General features: G+C 35.8%; 1 long non-coding RNA gene across 1 annotated transcript in view; it reads left to right on the top strand.

Annotated features, from left to right (window-relative positions):
• LOC135970421 (uncharacterized) overlaps positions 1 to 21,105 on the top strand; it is a 63,028-nt gene that overhangs the window by 13,702 nt on the left and 28,221 nt on the right. Inside the window, exon 3 of the long non-coding RNA XR_010586098.1 lies at positions 8,386 to 8,464. This is a non-coding gene — a long non-coding RNA (uncharacterized lncRNA). The remainder of the gene's footprint in view (positions 1 to 8,385; positions 8,465 to 21,105) is intronic.

A 21,105-nucleotide genomic window follows, 5' to 3' on the forward strand; every position in this document is an offset into this window, starting at 1 on the left:
CAGAGCACACCCATGCTGCAGTGGCCAGGTCAGCCTTACCCCAGTGTGACTCTTTATAGATGGTCACAGTCCTCCTGGAAATGACTTCCCATGACCTGCTGTTGGCTACAATACAAGGAGTCAGATAAATGATCAGAGCTGATGACTAAGCCCAGCAGGACCAGGCTTAGCCCAGACATCCATATTCAGGCAGACACTGGTACAGGAAAAACACACAAAATAGCACCATCAAAGTTCACTTCCTTCTATGCTAGCGTGGTTTAATGCTTATGGGCCAGATAGAGCATTGCCCACACTCTGAATCACAGACCGTATTATAGAGAGTTTATGAAGATCTTATGAAGGTTAAATAATTTTTCAAAGCTTTATGAACTTTAACAGTAGAAATGCCAGTTTGCTTATTGTTGTTAATCTTGAAAATCTGAAAAAAATCTGAAAAAGAAGCATTTTTTTTTAACAAATGTTGATGGCAGGTTTTCCGAATTCCTACACTGTTCATGATTCATCTTGTTTTCTATATTCCAACTGTGAACTACAGTAAAACAACAACCACAGTCAGTGAAAATATGATAGTACATAATGAGTATTACTTTGATTTCATGGCAAAGCAAAAAGAGCCAGGAGCTACAATCAAATCCCATTACACAATTAATTTTGAGACAAAACAATTTATCTAAAAAATTTTAAATTTCATGTGTTTTAGTTAGTTTTAATATAAGATTTCAAAATTTTCAATGGCTTGATGTTTACTCTTGTATATTTCTTAACAAGCCTTATGAATTACCAATCTAATAACCAAGAAAAGTATAAACTTTTACAGTTTTCCAGGTTCAATGAGAATACCTTAAAGAGCTAGCCAGGGGACAAAAGACATGGATGTCCCTACTTCAGTAAACCTCAGTTGAATGCTTGAGATGTGCAAAACTCCATCTGGGCTTTCTAGAGAGACAGGCGTAAATTGGTTTCTTCACTTGAAGGAATTTGTATTTAGTGGTGAAAACAAGGCAACAAGTAAATAATGCCAACTTAAAGCTGATTACGTCAAAAGCCACAGGAAGGGTACTATGCTTCTGCGTATGCAAAATGCTCTCGGATCAAAGGAGACCAGTGATCTAAAAGGCTCTGCCCTGCTGAAAGCTCTGACTTCACTACTTCCAGAATCTCCCAAGATGTGGAAAAATATTCAGAATTAAGGTGGAAGTGTTAGAGAGTACCTTTACTCTAAATTGCTCAGTTGACTCACAAGTTCTTATAGATCCCATGTGACCCTAAACAATTGTGTTATGCATGTTTCCTGATCAATTTTATTGACCTCTGATAGACTAGTAAAAATAAATGGGAAAATCTGTCACAGAACAGGATGCTTGGAAAATACTTCCATAATAACCTTTAATTGCTAGAATGGAGGCTAGTCTACTTACAAAATAAATGGAGAACCAAGGAAATCACCTGTGTGGTTCAGGCAAAAATGACAAACTGGCTGGTTGGAAGTGGAAGGGAACCCCGATTTGTAGTATTTGCTATTTTTCAAAGTGTTAATATTAATAGATCTACCATGACCACTTTCAAGCTACCAACACGAATTCACTGAACATGGGGTTGGGATGAGCTATGCATAGCACATTATTATTCAGTATTTCCACCTATAGATACAATAGACATAAATAACCACAAGACCATATACAATAAAATGTAGTAAAGTAATTAGGAAATAATGGGTTTTTGGTATTTACTACCTCTGTTTTAAATATAATTTATTTAATCATCAGTTGCTATTGTTTAATTTTTAATAATGGCTGTTTGATAACCAGCTTACAATATTCCTGGGAATTTAACAATCATCTCTCACGAGCCAGCACACATAGACTTCAGCACACCACTGCTGTTAGCTGTCAGACACCATGTGCTTCAGGCAGGTGACCTTGGTGTTAGATGCATTTCCTGTCCTAATAGAGGGTGCAGTCTAGTGAGGCAGACAGATGAAAGACAAAGATTATTTAATTCGCAATAGCAACAAATATTATAAAAGGGAAATAATGGGAAGTCCGGCCTTTTGTTGGGGTATGAGTGTGAGGAAATGTTAGGGAAAATGACATCCCTGAGGGAGGGAGTGATTTAAACTCACTGATTTAAACTGAGGCCTGAAGGATGAATAAGAGGCTAAGGCCAAGACTAAGATAAATGGAAAAAAAAAAAAAGCTTTCCAGAGGAGGGAAGGTCTGACCCAATACTCCTGTATATGGATAGCAGTGACCAAGGGAGAGAGCAGCAAGCTAGCTGAGATGGTTAATGGGCAGACCATGCATAACCTCTTACATCCTCTTTAGCATTTGATTCTTTCCTAAGATAATGAGCAAGCCTTGCAAGATTTAAATAATAGTAAGCAGTTGACAAGTTTATATTCGTGTGTAAGATTACTTGGTCCACTGGGGAAAGAATGGAACAATTATGAAAATAGAGAACTTCATTAGGAAGTTATTGCAGTATCTAAGATGCGAGAGTGTAGTGGCTTGGATTAAGCTATTGTCAATGGAGAACAAGAAATAAATGAAAGATGTGTTTTGAAGACAGGACTGAAAGACTCGTCATGGAGAAGAAAGCTCATGGTCACCAATATCCATGTTTCTTCTCCCTTTCTTAGGCACATAACTAAACTACATTTTCCAGCCTTCTTTGAAGTTAGGTGGGGCCATGTGACTGAGTTCTGATCAGTGGTATATTTGTATGAATGTTATGCCCAATACATCCAGGCAAGTTCCATAGAAATTTCCCACATGCAATCCCTTCATTATTTTATCCCTCCCACAGTAACCTCAGAGGCCACATGCTGAACCTGGCCTATCCACAGTGTAGAAGAAGCCTTGGATCCTGAGCCACTCTTCTGACAACCAACCAGTTTATAGAAGAGAGCTACATAAGTAATAAGTCCATTTTATTGTGTTAAGCCACAGAAATTTGCATGGGCTCAGGGTAAAGGGTTGATTTTGAGACTTCTCTTGGCTTGTAGGCAACTGCCATCCCACTGTGTACTCACATGACCTCTTCTTTGCATGTGGAGAGAGGGAGACCAAGCTCTCTGGTGATGCTTTTTGCAAGGGCACTAATCCCATGATGAGAGCCCCACCTTCATGACCCCATCCAACCTTAATTACTCCCCAGAGGCCTCATTTCCACACATCATATTGGTGGTTAAGGCTTTAACATATGAATCTGGAAGGGACATAAACATTCAATCTATAACAACAGGCAACTAAAGCTCTTGGAGAAGGAAGTCAGCTATGCTGAAAGCTGAGAAGTAGTTTAAAAACATGAGTACTAAAATTGTCCATTGGAATTGACAGCACAGGGTCATTAGAAACTATAGTAAAAGTAGCTTTAGTAAAGTAGTGGGAATGGAAACCAACTTAGGGTTTATTGGGAAACAAATATTGTATGAAGATGTGGAGAAGTTTGGCTGTAAGAAGAGAGAGGAGAGGTACCTGGAATGGTTATGGAGCCTGTGGAGGATTTGGGGTTTTGGTTATTTTTTGCATGGTATAGAATGTTTCAACACTCCAGTAGTGAGGAGAAGATAGGAAACATGGGATTTCCCTGGGAATATGCATAAACATCAGTGAACATGAACATTTTATACGACTAAGCTGAGCAGAATGTCTTACCCTAGACAAAGCCCAAGAGAAAAAATAAGAAATAAATTCCTTAAGTATTTTGCCAGGGAATGAGAGTCCTGAAAAAATCGCTAGAGGACCTGCTACTTTTCAAAGAATATTTTCCTTAAAACATTTTATGATTTTAGTCACATTTGAACTTTTCAGGAAAAGTTGTTGCTGGAAATCATAAAGCACTAGTCAGTGGTAAATTTAGATGTGCTCTCAATCTCTGAGTAACTGCAGTATAAGCCATCATCCTGATTGTTTGTACTCCCTCTTGGATTTTTGTTTTGTTTTGTTTTTGGTTCATGGGGTCAACTTAAAATCCAAATTTATATTTCTTCTCATCAAAATTGCTATATATGCCCACTAGTCCAGTGAAAACACTTTAAAAATTACGTTTAAGAGAACCTGTGGTTGTAGACTGTAGGAGTTCAAGGCAGTAAGTCAAAGGAATTTTCATATCCATAAAAGATGGTTTGCTAAAGCCCTGCTAGTATTGCCACAAGAAAGAAAGCAACATGTTATACCATATCCATTTTATATTTAGATATTAAAATCCCTTCTTGTTCATCCCTTTAAATCTCTCACCCACCATATATTAAGGGTTGTCACATTCTGTGTCATTATCTTTCCTTTTTTGCTTTCACTATCATGACCCCTGTTCAGGCTTCCACTACCTCTCACCTGACTCGATACTATGTCCTGAATTGTTCTCTAATACAGAAAACATTCTGAGTAGTGTGTGCATGATAGGGTGCTTAGTGTTGTTTACCATGTGAGCCCTACTTCTCTGGGTGACTTAAAATCTTTGCCAAACTCCTCCAACAAATCTGCTGTAAGACATCATCTCTTCAGATTAATTATTTGCACAACAATGTTAGGATGTACAACAGTGGCATGTGTTTGTTGTCTATGTATTTTTTAAACTTAACTGAGGAAAACCAGATCTGCTGTTGAAGGAGCTCCTGGCTGGCAATTTCAGGCATGAGAAATTGCTGCAGCAAAAGTTAAGAGATGTGACTAACATTTCAAGTTATATCAAGAAGAAGGTAGTCATCACTCAATCAAATAATTCGTTCTTTGGAAAATAACCTGAATTATTGATCCTTGATATTGCTAGGATTACTATATTTAAGACTATATTTTTTATTTATGCAATTTACAAAGCTCAACTTTACATTTTTTATATATGCAATTTACAAAGCTCAAATTTAAGAATTGCTACCCTCCATTTACTGACACTGTTGGTGAGGTTATGTTCACTGTTCTTTCTATTGATCTATAACAAATCACATGAACTTTGTGCTTTAAACAAACAAAAATTCCCTCTCTGTGGGTTAGCTGGGCTGAGATGAGTGGTTCTTCTGCTCCATATGGTGTTGACTGAGGCTGCTCATGCAGCTGCTTACATTTAGAAGCTCATCTGGGCTGGGTAATCTGCCTCACTAATATGTCCAGGACTTTGGTGCTGATTATCAGGTGGAGTGCTTCATTATTTCTCCATTTGGCTTCTCTCTCTAAATAGTTTCTCATTATTCATTAAGAAGTTCAAACTTCTTACAAGATAGAAGCCATTCAAATGAGAAAAAGGAAAAGCCATCTGGTCTCTTAAGGTCTATGTCCAGAAGTAGCACAGAGTCACTTTTGCTGCATTGTATTGATCAAGGCCAGCCCAGATGCAAGGGGAGAGAGGAGAGTCTCCACCTCTTGAAAGAAGTGTCGTGTATGAACAGGCATAAGAGACACAAAGTTGGTGGCCTTCTTTGTAGATCGTCTACTACATCTACTATTAGACCTTAAGCTTATAAAACTCCAGTTAATTCCTCTTCCACTAGGCTTGAATATTTTAGTGACTTAATGAAGAGTATGAGACCAAATTCTACTTGAAAATGGATTATCTATCATGACTCAATAAAGAGAAAACTTGCTATATATCCTTTGACTTGACAAGAGATGCTCAGCCATCATGAGATTGTCACTGAAGTCCTCTCAATGCCAACGCATTTGTTAAGAGCATGAAACCTTTCTTTGTTGTGGTGGGCAATAAGTAAAGCATTGTTTTATAAGCCTTTTGAATTGAGTAGAATTTTTTTACAGTAAGACATAGCACCAACAAATATAAATATTCTCTTATCTTTAAAGGATAGTCAACTGGAAAATTCTATGAGTCTGTTATTCTAAAACATTGTATAAATATTACTCAGGATTGCTTTCCAGATTCAAGTTCAGATATTTTAGATAATGCCTTTTTTTCCCTGCCTACTTTTAGTTTGACTTCAAACAATTGGAAATCTTTTAAAGACAGAGAGTTATCTTATGCAATAAAGAATGGACATTGTGTCAATATCTCCTGTAAGGAAGAAAAACAGATTAATTAGTTGTCTATGTAATTTTCCCATGACTGGGTTTTAGCATTTTTTTTCTTTCTTTTTTTTCTTTCCGAATAGTACAAGACTTAGCCAAGTCTGTAACAATGAAGGAAAATGTTTGAGTGTGAGAACTTCTATCAGCGCTTGGGATTTTAAAACTGTCTGAGAAGTTAAGATAGATTTTGAAAGATACAAGGAGTAAATACTTTCACAATTAACTCAGTGGGATTTGGGTGATTACAAAAGATAATTTTGTGTGGTGAGGAAGTGGATTCCTCTTGAACCTCTTCCCTACACCATATAAAGAGCATGAAATAATTCAGCTCCTGCAGACAAGGTGGTTACAAATTATCGAAAATCTACTCTGAACCAACTGCTGTACTGAGTGCCTTATGTACATGACCTCCTGGTAATTCATGGGCTATTCCTCCATTTTACAGATAAGGAAATTAAGGCTCAGTGAGGTCAATTGTCATGCCTGAGTACCTTTTAGCAAGAGTCAAAGCTCAGATTTGGCTTATGTGTTCCTAGCTCTAAATCCAGAGCTGCTTACATTGTACTATACTGACCTTCATGAATTAAAATCATGGTAATAAGGTTTCCTCCAAGTATCTCTTATTTCCAGTCTCACTTCTCAGTCTTTTAGATTCTCTCAGTTCAAATTTTTGTTCAGGCTCCTTTTCTTTGCTCTTCCTCTTTACGCTTAGGTTCAAAGGAGACTCTCAAACAGAGCCAGGTAGAGGAAAATGTAGATGGTATACATGGAAGAACATGCTTTTTCCAATTTTCTGATTTCTGGGATGGGTCTTGTGTTTCTTCCTCAAAACTTTTGTCCTTAGCATTGTGAAATTTGGAGCTTGAGGGTGCTAGTGATTTCAGCATTTGATGTGTAGCCTACGTCTTTAATGCATTTTTCATATAAGAACCTCAGAATGACTGAAGGAGCAACCTAAACATGTAACTCAGAAGACCAAGTGCCAAGTTCTTTGAACATTGCTGGGAAATTGCTCATAAGGATTTTCAAACAGTTTTAATGCCAAATAACTAAGGCTTCAGAGATTCCTCACCAAAGAAGAAGCTGCAACAGGCATCAAGTTCCAATGGAAAGCAGCCTAAGGTTATTTCACTGGTCACTAATCATACAAGGTTGCTTCCTTCTTGTTAAGTTCTTCTGAAACAAAGTAAGTTTGCAACAACATGGCTGGACCATAAATTTAGATTTATTACAATCACACCCACAGTAATTCCTCCTAGTCAACCTTCACCATACACACCTAATGACTTTTTCTCTCTGGGTGTTGTGAATGCTTCAATTTTTCAGAAAGGTACAAAATAATATGGGGCCTCTGACAACATTGCTTCAGTTAGGTCTTGATAATGGACCTTCCGCCTCTGTGATAACTTCTGAACCTAGCATCTCTGAAGGGGAGAATGGGAATAAAAAGTAAAACATTGACTACTACGATGGCTTCAAGAAAAAGCCGTATCTGAAATGATATAAAATTGTTTCTGAAGGATCAAGTGAAACTACCATTCAACTACACCATTTGTAAGCACAAATGGTTTGTATTTAATAGACATTATATATTTCACATAACTATAGGTATTGGTTTCATCTAATAACTCAAAGTGTGTTTTCCCCTGAAAATTTACCAGGTTTCTTTCTGCACTCCTTACAGGGATACTAGCTGACTGCTGTAAACCTAAAGGTCTTTTCTAACCAAAAGTTTATATGAAGTTAGGGAGAGTATGTTTCTGCATAAATTCAATGCCAGTACTGCTGGGAAATCAGGACTATGTCTTAAATCCAGACTCAAGGACATACAACTGAGGGTGGATGAAACGATTGTATTTAGCATACCTGGACCAATGAAAATATTGGTTCTTGTCCTAAATCCACATAGTCATAATGTGCTGTTTGTAGTCCTGACCCTGCCCCGGAACCAGTGTTCCCTGGTTGCCAGCTCCTCTTCTCAAAGTGAAGCTTCCTGTCCTGTTGGCCCCAAATCCTGGTAATTTCATGATAATTCCCTCCAACCACTTTTGCTCCTAGGCCCCACATGTGCCAGAGTGATCCCTTCCTGGATGCTAGCATTGATATATTCAATAAGCAACACTGTCTGACTTGAGAAGGCAGAATCTTTATTGAATCCTGCAGAAAACAGGAGTGAATCACACTCACTACTTCATATGTTGTTATGTATTAGGTAGATTGGTACAAAAGTAATCGCGGTTTTTGCCATTAAAAGTTTTATTGCACCAACCTCATATTTTCCTCTAATAATAATGATAATGGTTATGCATTGTTTCTATAATATGTGTTCTAGTTTTCATTATATCTTGTTTTGATTTTGATCTTACAGATTCCTGTCATTATTCCCACTTCACAGATGGGGAGGTAAAAACCCAGAGCTTAATAGCATGTCCAAGATCACGTAACTAGTAAGTACAAGACCTGAACCCAATTCCTCTGACTGAAACCCTTGTGTTTTTCTCCCTGAGAAAAGCAATGTAATGAGAAAATCATTTCTAAGGAATATGTCCATAGTCACCAATTATCAATTTAACTGAAACTTCTATAAAGTGGTTGAACACTAACTAGTAACATTTTATAGTGGTCTTTATAAATAATTCTTTTAACTGATAATAAAAATAAATCTATGAAAGATTTCAGAAAGATGAAGCAAGCTGTGGGAAGACCAATTTCAATGTTGGCACAAAAACTGAAACACTTGCTCAAGCTTTTGCTCAACTGGTGCTTAAGCAAATTGTATTAAATATCCATGTTTGATTCAGTAGTGATTTTTGAAACTTTTTCTATTCTTATATAAAAGTCTTAGCTCTGCACTATTATAATATATCAAAGTTGGTCACCAAATGCATATATAGTGAGTACAGCTGTAGAATTTAATAAAACCAAAGGTTTGAGCTAACAAATGAAAAATTATATATTATTGGAAACTTGTGCTCAAAGTTGAAACTTGAAGGAAATATTTTAGCACTATCACAATATTACATTGCAACCATTATTTAATTTATCTCCTCTGAAATGACTTAAGGGAAGTGCTCACAAAGCCCTATTTACTTCATCCAGGAAGGAAGGCAGTGGTCAGAGAGTGAATGAAGTCATGGAAAGCTGACAATGCCTCTATTGTAAGAGCACCTCAGAGTATTGTTTGACATTGACCAAGTGAGGAGTAAGTGTTGGGAGGTTTTAATTTCATCTCAATAAGAGGGTAGGGTCAGAGGAATAATATAAAACTGGCCTTTACTTAAATTCCTTTTTTTTCTTTAATTAAAAAGCATCAAGTTGAATGCACCTGGAAAAAAAGAATGTCTTTTAGTAGTTACCAAGATTTTGAAAGACAGTTTTACATTTTTAGAAAAGTTTCATAAGTAAATAGCATATTTTTGGCCTATAAGTAGATACTATATACATTTTCAGTAGTGCTGTGTATCATATACATGGATGTATAATTTACATATTCACCATTCAATTTTTCCAAAAGAAACTTCAAGAATCCCTAAGCAACCTGTGCGTTGCAATTGTCACTTTGAACTTTAGAACAAAGGAGAGACTGTAAAACCAGTTTATAAAAAGTATTATGAGATACCACAACTGGCATTTTTATGACCTTATTAAACTACATTCAAGTGGCATAAATTATATGTAATGAAAGTGAAAAGGATCTCTGACCCGATTTTAATATTGGGTGCATGCTTATTAGTTTGAGATTTTTCTGAATAGAAACCTTTTTTCAAACTTCAGCAGTTGATATTATGTGGAAGTCATAAATGTCAGATTACATTAAACTATTTTGGTTCATAGAATAGAACAGCCATTAAGTTACTAGAGAGTAATGAGTAGGTCTTCTCACAAAGTAAAGCCAAAGGTGTTAATTTAGATTTGAAACATTCCACCTCATTATAAAAGCCAAATTAATTTGCCATGTGTAGAAGCAGCAAAAACCAATATTTAAAATGTGAAAGGCCTCCTTTTTGTAGAAGAGTGATAGAAAAGGGCATTACAAAGTTTCTATTCCTAAAGAGTGGGCAAACTGGTCCCTCTGAGGTTAATTATGATTAAGTCTTCAGGAGCCTCTTACTGGAAATTTCTATTCAAGAAGTTGAATTGATAGAATTAGTTAAATATTTAAAATAAAAGGAAGTCTGGCCATTTAGCAATTCCAAGTTTAAAAATCTATAAACTTAAACATGTGTAAAGTTGATTTATCTCCTCCAATTTTTATAACTTAATGAAGAATAAATAAATAATCGTATTTTGTTTAGCATTAATTACAATTTTTGAAAAAACAGGAAAAAAAAACACACTAATTTGGAATAATATAGAACAAAGTATAGAGCATCCTGACTTTCAAGTGTCTATTTATTAAAAGCCAGACCAAATGAAGAATATTCAAAAACCCAAATAAATAAACATATTTCATAAGAACCCTAGAAACAACAGCCTTTTTAAACCTAGACAACAAATTGAACAAAAATGGTAAAGTGATAAGAATAATAATGTTGGATTGATTTATCATTTTTAAACCATGAAAAAAACAGAAACGCAAAAGCCAATTAATGAATTAATGAAAGAAAAATTCTAACTTATAGTAGTAACCTTGTCCAGAAATAGACAAAAATACCGATCATGGTGTCTACAGAATCAACTATCCACAGTGGTCACATGAAGGACCATGAAATACAGTTGCTCTGTTCAGTATAGCCAGCTACTTGAAGTATTACTAAAGACCCCACAAGGATTGCTAGGAACTCCTCTGTGTTCTCTAGCAAGAAAGGCAGGTGGTGGGTAGTGATATAACTTCCCAGAAGACGTCAAGAAGTGACATCATGCAAAATCATTTAAATTTAGAGTAAAAATGCTTTCTAGCTCAGGAAGTGTTTTTATATCCTGACAGCAACCACACTAGATGACTATTTGTATATTTTTTCCATATTAGGACACAGGTTCAGAGAAGTTAGATCACTTGCCCAAGATCACTCAGCTAGTTTATGCCTGAGCCATTTACAGATAATCTGGCTATCTGGCCAGTGGCCATCTCATTTCTATTTAAGTGGTTCCATGAAGACTATTTTATGATTCATGATTTCTTGTGAAAATTTATAATTTATTTTACTAATAAAAAGTTTTATTTTAAAAAAAATCCCTCTAATGATATTTTTTAAAAATACTTAGGCCCTAATATCTAGGTCTGGTTAAATAATAACCATAACCAAAATTTACGTGTTGTTTTCTTGTTTGCAAATTGTTTCAATACATATTACCTAAATTTTAACATGAGATTGCAATTTCTGCTTTTATACATCAATGATTTTTATTTATTTATTTATTTATTATTTTTTGAGACAGGTCTGTCTCTATCACTCAGGTTGGAGTTCATTGGTGCAATCACGGCTCACTGCAGCCTCCACCACCCAGGCCCAAGCTGATCCTCCCACTTCAGCTTCTCCAGTAGCTGGGCCTGTAGGCACACACCTCTACGTCCAGCTAATTTGATGGTATTTTTTGTAGAGGCAGTGTTTCACCATGTTGCCCAGGCTGGTCTCAAACTCCTGAGCTCAAGCTATCTGCCCACCTAGGCTTCTCAAAGTGCTGGGATTACAGCCATAAACCACTACACCTGGCCCACGCTGCAATGATTTTTCAAAAAAACATACAGGTCACTCTCATTTTTCCTTTAACCTACTCACATATCCAGACTCCTCACCCTTTCCAAGATGGACTGCTTTGTCCATCTTTTGAAATATGGTTTCAGGGCTGGACATGGTGGCTCATGCCTGTAATCCCAGCACTTTGAAAGGCTGAGGAGGGAGGATGCTTGGGTTCAGGAGTTCAAGACCAACCTGAGCAACATAGGGAGACCCTATCTCTACAAAAAATTTAAAAAATTAGCTGGACATGGTGACATGCACCTGTAGTTCCAGCTGCTTAGGAGGCTGAGGTGGGAGGATTGCTTGGGCCTGGGAGGTCCTGGCTGCAGTGAGCCGTGGTTGTACCACTGTACTCCAACCTAGGCAAGAAAGTAAGACCCTGTCTCAGAAAAATAAAATAAATAAAATATGTTTTCAGATATAGGAACAATATTCCAAGGCAGTCTGAGCAGAATTGAAACAAAGTGAGAAGGACAGAGTGGGTTGATCAGATACAGACAAAACAGATAGAGGAAGTTTCTTGTAATGTCTGTAACAAATTACCACAAAGTGGCTGGTTTAAAACAACATAAACCTATTCTCTCACAGTTCTGGAGAAATCTGAAATCAACGTGTCAGAAGAGTTGGTTTTTCTGGACGCTCTGAAGGAGAAATCATCTTGTATTTCTTCTCTAGTTTTTGGTGTTGTAGGCAATTGTTAGAGTTCCTTGTTGTATATGCATTGTTCTGATCTTGCTTCCATCTCTAGACTACCTTTTTCTCTGTGCCTCTCTGTATCCTTTTTTTTTTTTTTTGTCTCTTATAAGGACACTCTCGTTGGACTTAGGGCCTACCTTAATCCAGTATTATCTCATCTTGATCCCTAACTAATTACATTGGCAATAACCCTTTTTCCAAGTACAGTCATGTTCTGAGGTTCCAGGTGGACATTAATTGGAGGCAGACACTATTAAATCTACTAAAAGGAGGAAGAGACTTTGAGAATCCCATGTGTACTTGATGCCTATGATGATATCCAGACAGTGGGCAACTTAAAAATAGAAAAACTGATTATCTCATTTGAAATGGACAAATGTTTTTGTGTTATGAAGAAAAAAAAATAAAAAGAATAATTGGAGATATGTATTTATTTAGCAGAGTGATTTTTACTAGTAGAGCTGATACAATCCCAAACAAAGAAGGACTTAATTCACAACATGGCAAGTTTCAGTGAGGCTCCCAACATTCCACTAGAAAGTCACTAGATAATCACAGAGCATGGAGGTGGGCCAAAATGAAACAGAGGAAGTGTAATAACTGAACATATGGAAGCAATGTAGTGATTCTATTAAGAACTGACAGATAAAGGCCATGGGGATTGCAAATCCATCACCTAGTTTTCAGTGATATATAAAGAACAGAGACCTAAAACACTGTTCATTTATATGTGATGTTTTCGCCCTCATCTAAATTTCCTGAAGACCTTGGCTAATGGTACAGAATGTCAATGAGAATTGAATGTGTGATCTCAGAAAATTCAGTGAATTTAGGGACTGAAGAAGGGGAAAACTGATGCTCAAGGTACTAATTGATTAGGGTATCAAGCAGTTAAAAATATTCTGAACAGATCTTGCCAAGAGGATCCATTATAAATTGGGGTCCAGACAATACATAAAGGTGTATTGTCATTCTCAACTATAAAGAATAAGAAAAACAGAAAGTAAATATTCTTACAGAGAATAGCAGAGCATTAAGATTCATTTGCATTTTAAGTCCATTTTATATTGCCAATGTATTTAATATTTAGAGGTCTGTTATACTAATATTATGTATTAAATTTTTTCATTTCTACACACAGTTAACTAAAGAGCTTTTCCTTAAAAAGCTGTGTAAAAATATTTTTAAATAAGGTTTCTTTTGTTAAAAAAAAAAGCTTAGCTTGCCAATGGAAGAAAAAAATGAACTCAATAGATATGTATCTTATGCGAGGTAGCTGGTAGAGGGAGAGAAGTGTTAGTAGTTATAACAGAAGTGCTAAGAATCGTGGTCTAATGGGGGACTGAGTTTTATTGGACTCTGTACTTCCTCATCATGGAGCTAGCTAAGCTCAAGGTTGACCTGAGCTTTTCTAGACAGGTGGCATTGCAATAAAATGCAAACCATTCAAGCATGGGATGACAGTGAGAGGTGGAGCACCAGCATCAAAATAATCCATTTCGTCTTTAGCTTTACTTCAAATTGATGTTATAGAACTAGGGTTCAGTGAAAACAACATGACAGATTAGAAAGAGCTCACAAGAAACATGTTCTTAATTTTATTTATAAATGTGACCCGTGACATGTTTGTGTTCTATCTAGCTAGAAAAGATATAAGAATTCCTTCCCTATCCCCAAATGAAAAGTTACTAGAGTACCCCATCCTTCAACAGCTGCTCCTTCAATGACCACTTCTTATGCCCATGCTATGACTTGTTCATCAGCAGCATAAGCATCACACAAATCTAACGGATGCTTCAAGATTACTCAGGTCAAAAGCTATTATCTCCCTGAAAAGGAATACAGGTTTGCAATCTTGATATTTCCAGAAATGAATTAACTCTTTTCTTACATCCACTAAACACAACCAAAGCATTGTGGTATTTTTCTTAAAAGTATAAAAGTATATTATTTATGTGTAATAATTTATATTAAATTGCCACCCCCAAGTCTGGCCCAAAAGCCAGAAAAGTAGTCTTCTGATCCTTAGAATCTGCCATAGCATTAAAACATATTAAAGATGCAATTGATGCTTCAGAACGTGTGCATGAATAACAGAGTGAAAAACTGTGAACTCAAAGCAAATTTAGTGACTGGCTCAAGATAGGGAATAAATGAAGAGCAAAGCAGATTTGCATGTTCTGTTAACCCAGAGTTACCTGCAGATGGAAAGGTTGTTTCCTACTACTTTTTATGCTCTTGAGATGATCACTCATTGATCTAAAAGTATCCAGACTTCCCAGAATATTCAGCATCTCCAGCATATAAAAGCAAAATGACTACATTTGGTTATGTATTCACTCACTCCATAATAAAAAGTGGACCTCTCATATCTGTTAGAGACTGTGTTAGTTTCTTTGATTGCAGCAAAGAGTAAATGAGAAATAACACCTAGCTTTACAGAGCTTATTCTTTTATCTAGTCATTCAATACATGTTCACCAAGTACACACCAAGAACCATTATGGGTTCTTGGGATCTGACAGTGAGCAAAACAAAAATCCCTGCATCTTGGAGTTTACATTTCTTTGGAGGACAATAAACAATGGGCATATCATAAATATATCAATTGTACAGTATATTCAAATGAGGTAAGTGCTATGAAGAAAGAAAAGCAGATCAGAGTAAGGGGGTCTGGTAGAGTTAGTGCCCAGTAAGGGAGTAAAGCAGTGTGAGTTGCAATTTCAAGTCAGAGTAGACTTCATGGTATAGGGAGATTTAAGCAAACACTTGGAAAAAGTGAGAAAGTTTATCTTGTAGCTATTGGGAACATGAGGATTCCAGGCAAAGAAAATAACCAGCACAAAGAACTAAAGGCAAAAGCATGCTTGGTGTTTAGGATGAAGGGCAGAGTTCCGCTAACTAACTTGCATATAAAGAGGAAGAGAAATGTGTACTTTACCTGGATGCATTGGCCGTTTCTCCTAAACTATTTTAGATATATGTAAAATTCACTTATTTTAGAATAAAGTTCACTTATTTCATATTTTATTGGAGAATATGGAATTAATACAGTATACTACTACCATCTAAAACCTCTATTTCTTGAGTTTTAACATATCCGTTTATCAATGCAGTTAGAAAAAAACAAAAATGTTTGGCTATTAATAGTAACATATTGTACTTTCTAGTATTCTTTTTAGTAATTTTCATTGTTAGCCATACAGGTAAACATCTAATACCCTTTCTTTACATGGCAATGTTCAAGGCATTTGGATTCAGCTATAAAAGCAATTCTTCACCCTTAATGTTAACCTAGACAGGAATTGACACCAAAACAGTGTATTCACCAAGACTTTATTAATTAACAGATGTGATGTAGTGAGGCATTTTTGTCACCCACCAGACAATGAATACTTTACACACATGGTGATTTAACATAAAGTTGATTCATGTTAGAACCCAGTTCCTCTTTCAGTAACATGTAAATTTATAGCAGTATGTCTGATTCTTCAGTGAAAATAATATTTTAAGGAAAGAAAATGGATTTGCTAACACATCCATATTTTCCATGTTGGACATGTTTCACTGCTGTTTATAAAATACTCAGTCATAAGGATGACAATTAAACCTTGAAATTATGGCAAAACAAGCAAACAGACTATCAAGGAAAAATAAAGATTTACACTTAAATTTCCCCACTTTTACCATCAGGAAAACCTAGACCTTGGGCCTCTTTTGTACTAAGAAATTTCACAAGAATATGATTTCAGTATCCTGGAAACAAATTAGTCATTAGGATTCTACTGTTTTCCTTTAGAATTAAAGCAGTGAGAACTGAAAACTTTGCTCTAATATTGTATTGTGGCTCAGCAGAGTCTAAACCTTAAGGGAAAAATGAATTCCAAGTGTCTGTCATCCACTTTTTCACTACAGAATGGAAGGTAGAAGGGACATGTCTTTAAAGCCGGAGCTGATGGCTCCCTGTGAGCACCTGTGTGGAAGGCAGCTCTCGCAGGGTGGTGGCACACTCCCAACATCTGCTCCTTTCATTGAATTTAGCTGTAAATTGAAATTCCATTGCAATGTTTTTAGAACCAGTTGAAGTAAGGAGACTGTCAGAAATCCTCTTTAAACTCACCCTTATCCAAACAGGAAACTGACCCTTGGCCCCTGGACGTAACAGTACACCAGTGGAAATTTCATTATCCCTGTTTCAGCTGAACTAAGTGAAAATTAATTGTGTAATTATCTGGATGAGCGCATGTGTAAAATTTTACAATGTGCCAGTTAGATTAAGTAACGTGTTAGTGGCATGGTTTAGTGCAGAGTCAAAGCTGTCCTATAAAAATGGAATAAAAAAATCTAACAAGGTTGGAAGAAAAAAAAAACATATGTCAGAACAAATACTTAACATGAGAAGGTAAGGTTAGGCTTAATTCTATAACCTGATGAAAATCTTACCCTCCTAAACCATAGGTAAATCTGGCAGGGTTGGAAAGGGTGTGTGTGTGTTTATGCGTGCGTGTGTGTGAACTCACTGGGACATTTGTGTAAAGGACTTCTCCATTTACTGTAATTTTAAAATGAAACCATTATTAAAAGATTTAACTTGCTGACTATTGTATTTTGTATTTTTTTGTACATAATTTTACTTTACTAACTACATTAGAAAGTGTAGGCTGTATTCAGTAGATGGGATTATTTGTCTCAGGTATACTTTGTTCACCTGTTCAGTGAAAGGCTCTGACTTTTATTCTGGATTTAATTCTTCAAATGATAAAATAAATGCTTCATCCTGACTTAAGATTATTTCATTAAAATATTTAGATGAGTATGAACTGATTTTAACAACAAATGCATGGGGATTTTCCTTCTGAAGTCTTACTTACTTTGATAAAGATGCTAAAGTACATTTTTCCCCTGAGATTTTGGCCTCACCCTGCCCCTACAAATATTGCATTATGGAGACTATTTCCATTTGAAAGTCTCTGGAATGTTTAGGTAGAAGAATTTCTGGATGGAAAGTATGATTTGGGGTGATGCTTTTTGAAAGCAAGGATCGTCTTTAAATAACATATGAGTAGTGTGTAATCTTAGCCATTCTGAATGTCAGATTTCACAATGTCAGTGCTATCTTGGCAAATCCAGACACTAATTTATGTATCTTGCCAATAAAATGGATCTCCTGTTTTTCTCATTTCTTATACTATATGTTGTCTCTTTAAAGGTATGTTTATGCTAAAAGTCTGTTGAGATTTTTCTTCCACCATCCTCCTCAAAAATGAAACCTCCACTAGACAAAAATAGTAACATTCTCAAAGAAAATGAATTCAAAAAAAGTTTTAACTTTTTTTTTAACTTGGATTACTATAATTCTATTAGATGTTTGTATTGGGTTACTAGTGCTTTAAGAGGTTGTTAGTACTTTAAGAAGCTATAAAGAATATGTCTATATTTAGTGGAAAATATTGTAGTATATATAAGCATGATTAAAAGAAAGAAAGCACCAATGTGATTTATAGAACAGCAGGGCAGTCAAAGGACATTAAAAATAATCGAGACCATTCAAAGGGAAAGGCAAAACTTCAGGTCAAAGAACATTAGCCTCAACATGAAAATGAAACTGTGGTATTAAACCTACATTTTACCATAGATTAATTATCAGGAAGGTGTTGGAACAGTCCTTTTCTTTTTAAATAAGACACAATGCCCTCTTCACCAGTTTGAAAGTGTCAGGAGTTGGGGGAGGGGCATTTGTTTGTCAAACCTTAGAGAACAAAATGGATACCAGGAGGTGGCCGTGCAGACTTCATGTGCAGCCCTCCAGATTCCAGAGCAGTGCTTGCATTTCAGAATGTATCACATCAGGCATGACTTGCCCCTTCTTGGAAGAAACTGTGTTGGTTTCTAAAGCCAGGCCTGGGAGTTTCTCTGTTTCTTTCAGGAAATGGTAAAAATCAGGAGAATCTAGTCAGACATTTTTTTTTAAATAAAGCATTTTACGGTTGTTACTGTCCCAACTTTATATGAATAAAATTTTAAAAATTTAATCCAGATTTAAATTTATAACTATAGTTTATATGAACACTTTTTAATAATTATTGTTTTTACATATTTCTCCTTTTTGAATAATGTAAATCTGGAATTTGATTTCTAACACCGAACCACTTAACATTTTAAAATCATATTTTTATTTTAATTGACTCCAATTAAGACCATTGTTTCACTGTAGAATATTAGGACTGAAAGAGGCCTTAAAATCCTCCATGTTCATTCTACACGTAAGAAAACCAAACTCTACAAAGAATAACTTCTCTTCTAGGTCAGCGCTGTCTTAACTAATCTGGGTTTTCTAGTCATCTGGCACTTCCCCAGGCCTCAATAGGATGACAAACAAATGTGTGATTATATAGGAAGTCAGATGCTAGGTGTAACATACAGGAGGAAGAGGCATAGGATTTAAAGCCAGGATGACCTGGATTTGAATCCTAGATCTGTGTCTTGTTCTGTGTGTGACTTTGGGTATGTAACTTAATCTCTCCAAATTTCAGAATCCCAGATTCTGTGTTGTGTCTACCTCACAAGTTAGTTGTGAACATCAAGTTACACAATCTGTATGGAGCTGCCTAGCACATAATGAAGAACTAATAAAATTCAAATATTTGAGGAGCAAACTTTCAAAGTCAAGAAAGCAGTTTATTAAATTTATGGTAAAACGCATATAGAAAAGCTTTGAGAGTAATCAGGAGGAAATCAAGTTAGCATAAATTTCCTTTTTAATAAGATTTATTATGCATATCCCATATAGAACATGTTTATTCAGTATGCAGGTAAATCTTTCATTTGAGCATTTGAAGAATAGTTGAAGAGAAAAAGAAATACTGAATAACCTAGGAGAAAAATGGGTGTGAATTTACATATATATTTATAATTATATATTTATATATAAACATTTAGTGAACTTATTATAATTAACATATATATGAAACATGTACATATATGTTAATTTTATTGTGATTTATTATTTACACCCCATTTCCTTCCCAAATGAATTCAAAGTGGCAAGTTATATTTTTTCTTTCCTGTTTTTTGCCAAATGTTGATATATTTTGGAAGACATTTAATAGATAAATTTCTCAAGCCAGATATTCTTGCAGAATTACAAGAAAACTTGGGAAACAAAGCTAAGCAGCCGGTGCCAGGATATGAAAATACAGAGAACCTAGTCCATGTGTGTGAGAATCTGAACACTAGAGCTCTCTGTGAAAGAGGGAGAAAGAGATTCCTTTCCCTCCCTTCAGTAATAAGAGTAAGGTTACAGGTTTGTTTCTTCTTTCTCATTGCTTCTAGAATTGATTAAATATTTTATTACAAATCCGAGCCAGAATTATTTAAGATGAGGGCTTAAGAAATGGAATAATAGAGTTTTTGAAACTGGTTTAAGGTTTAAAGTCAGCATTTAGTTTCTTCAAAAACACAAATTCATTCATTTGTCATATAGTTCATGAGTGCCAGAAATATAGCAGAAATAAAATCCAACCCTTAATTTTATGTAAATTCCATTCTAGTGGTTAGAGACAGAGAAATAAATAAGCAAATACTATGTTAAGTGTTGCATGCTCTGAGGAAATTTAAGAAGAGGAAAGGTGACGGAGGCAGAGAGAGTGCAACGTTATGAAGGGTGGTCAGAGAAGCACTTGTTTATAAGCTATCCAGTGGACAAATTCAACCTTATTCTTACAGCTCACACCTCACAAACTTCTAGTATGTACTGTTTAAGGGTGTACTAGAAAGTATATTTATTTTGTTAGTTTTTAGTTGTCATTATAGCTTCTAAGTAGGAAATACTTGGGTTCTTCATTTCCATTAAGTTGAGGGAACATGAAGTCAATAAGCCTATGATGTGTGAAAGATACTACCTGTATTTTAGCCAAAAGTAGAATCCCATGAAATGATCCAAAACAGGAAGAAGTAGAGGGGGAGATATTCCATTGAAAAAAGAAATGAAACTGGGGGATGTAAAATAATACAGTTACCAAAGCTAAAAATAAACGAGAATATCTGATCTTAAAAAACATATTTTCTTGGAGAACAGAAATCTAAGACAGCAAAGGGAATTCTTTTCCTTACTGTCCCACTTTTATCCCAAAGATCTGAGGAAGCCAAATGAAAATTTCCTGGCATCCTGGGGCAATAAAATAATCTTGGTCTTCTTGTGAAACCACATTAGTATGGAGAGAGAACAGAGGCCTTTTGAGTGTTCCTAAGTGCTGTGTAAGCTGCATTTTTCTCCAGGAACTCAAAGTTTTGTTTATTTGCAAAGAATTGTGCTACCAAGGCATGGAGGCCTCAGTGGCCCAGGTGACATACTCAGATCTGAACATTTACCAATTAAGAAGCTCTCAATTAAATGCTTGTTCAAGAGCCCAGGGAGACACATCAAAGGTTACTATTGGTTTCTTTAGATATGTTGGCGAAAAAGAAACTGGCATTTCTTTGGTGAAGGTAGACCCAAAAGAAACTGTCCTCAGCAAGCTATAGCTTAACGAAGCCCTGGATGATTTGAGTCATCTCTTCCCTTCACCTTTGCTAGCTTCAAGCATTTTAATGGCAGAAAACTTGATAAAAAGTACTTGAGTTACTCACTTTCCCATTCAAAAAGACTTTAAAATTTAAGTGACTGCAATTGTGAGTGTGTGTGTGTGTGTGTGAAAGAGAGAGAGAGAGAGA

The sequence above is a fragment of the Macaca fascicularis genome, chromosome 4, assembly GCF_037993035.2.
Source record: "Macaca fascicularis isolate 582-1 chromosome 4, T2T-MFA8v1.1".
Classification (NCBI taxonomy): Eukaryota; Metazoa; Chordata; class Mammalia; order Primates; family Cercopithecidae; genus Macaca; species Macaca fascicularis.